The sequence below is a fragment of the Brassica oleracea genome, unplaced genomic scaffold (genome assembly GCF_000695525.1).
Source record: "Brassica oleracea var. oleracea cultivar TO1000 unplaced genomic scaffold, BOL UnpScaffold01142, whole genome shotgun sequence".
Taxonomy (NCBI): Eukaryota; Viridiplantae; Streptophyta; class Magnoliopsida; order Brassicales; family Brassicaceae; genus Brassica; species Brassica oleracea.
Window position 1 is genome coordinate 1 of NW_013617701.1, and position 2197 is coordinate 2197.

General features: G+C 33.4%; 1 long non-coding RNA gene across 1 annotated transcript; it reads left to right on the top strand.

The window, feature by feature from the left end:
• Positions 1 to 966: 966 nt before the first annotated feature.
• Positions 967 to 1668, top strand: LOC106320939. The gene is made up of 3 exons (XR_001265962.1): positions 967 to 1190; positions 1270 to 1495; positions 1613 to 1668. It is a non-coding gene; the product is annotated as an uncharacterized LOC106320939 (long non-coding RNA).
• Positions 1669 to 2197: the final 529 nt, after the last annotated feature.

A 2197-nucleotide genomic window follows, 5' to 3' on the forward strand; every position in this document is an offset into this window, starting at 1 on the left:
TCGGATCGAGCATATCCCTTCTCCACATCGAACGCTCTGAAGCTCGCGACACACACATGGTGAACTTCTGCGTAATTTCACAATTGGTCCCTGCATTTTGCCTCCTTTCTATTTCGACCCCGTAACTTCTGTTTGTTTAGAAAAGTCCTCGAAATGGCTCCATAACTCTTGATTGTGCATTTTAACCCCTGTGTATGCAATATGTACAAATGCAACACCTAATGACATCTAAATGCAACTCCTAAACACTAAAAATGACCATAATCTATAGCTAAAAACATGTAAATACACTATATATCAATATGTTCCTTATTTTAATGTAGACTAAATCAAAACATGACTTCCCACAAAAAATGCAATACTTATTAAATCTAAATTTACAATGAATATATAACATAATACATTAATTTGTTTAGAGCATTAAAAAGAGTTAAACTTATAAATGATATTGGAATATTATTTATCTTTGATATGCATTTTACATATGCTTATTTGTATGTATATTGTATAATGTCTATATTCAAATATATGTTCCTTATTATAATTTAGACTCAATCAAAACATGACTTCCCACAAAAATGCAATACTTATTAAATCTTAATTTATAATGAATATATAACATAATAAATTAATTTGTCTAGAGCATTAAAAAGATTTAAAATTATAAATGATATTGGAATAATATTTAATTTTGATATGCATTTTATATATGCATATGTGTGTGTATATTGTATAACGTATATATTCAAATATAAATTCTATATTTACCGAAACTATAGAAAAAATCTATGAAAATATGGATGGAACTAAAACATTATAATATATGTATTGATATATTTTATTTTGAAACAAACAAGAAAAATAAAAATATTGAAAATGTATATTTAAAAGTTTAATCCGTGCTTAGCACGGAAAAAGATCCAGTAACTGAACAAAGAAAGTTTGTAACGAACACCCTCTCAAATCCTTTTTTTATTTCCTCCGTTAAGACCGCAACACTATATAATCCGATGTCAACTTCTAGCTACGGCAACTCTAACCACGTTACCCTCTCCTTCCTCTTACTGTTATTATCCCTCTTCTTCCTTGCCTCATCGCCTCCTTCTCATTAAGCAAGGAGCTTAGAGATTTGACGCTCTACCTCTATGGAACGGATCAGATTAGGAGAAGAAAGGTTCTCTAAGAGCAAGGTAATTCAATTTTTCTGATCGATGATATTCTTTTGTTTTCTTTAGTTTGAGGATGAAAACGACTCCCGAGAGTTTGCAGGTCCTGCCTCAGAAACTTAACAGATAGATCTCTTATTCTGAAGGGAAGCACAAACCATTCACGGGATGAAGTTTCACAATTTGCAGATCAAGTTTCTCTCTACTCCGAGTGTACCCAACACTGGTAATAGCAGAAGAACATGTTCATGGCGATAATGTGGTAACTTAGATTGAAGACTATTTCATGAGAATTAGTCAAATGCAGCAGTAGATCTCTCACTCACCAGGTTTTCTCTCTTTTTCAGTATCATATTGTTTGGATTTTTCCCAAGATCAAAGTTTTGATCTGCTTTTGATGATGGGCATTCAAGTCGTAATGTGACCTGACATGAAATTGATTTCAGGAATCTGAGCTTATAAGGAGAATTATAAAGAGAACTTTGAGAAAATGTGGTTGTTGAGAAAATGTGGTTGTTGTTCCATATGGTGCTTCTAGAAGTCGACATCAGATTACACTTGAATCGGCTGCAGCATCGGCTTCAGAGCCTTCAGATATTATTCTATGATGTTAAGTTCATATTTTTAACTTTTACGTAACTTTTGAAGAAGCCTATAACATTTGTTTCGAAGCAGGAATCTTCGAAAGAGAATTTTCAAGAGCCAGTTGGAAACACAAGAAATTGGGACGAGATAAAGACATAGACATGATGACGATCGACATCATGCAAGGAAGAGGAGAAGGGACAGAGATGATAAGAAAACAAGGGACTTTCAAATCCAGAATACATGATGATTGAACTAAATCTCAGCCTCAAGCTTCAGGGAAGAGAGAGGGTGGGGAGGGGAGGGGGGGGGGATAATAAGATAACTATCATAGTATATAGGATAAATACTACTTATGAGGAGAAAAAAATGTAGTTACTCAAGTCCTTATCTATTTAGGTCTTCTACGTTGTATATATACAGGCACATTGCCAAAGAGATCAACA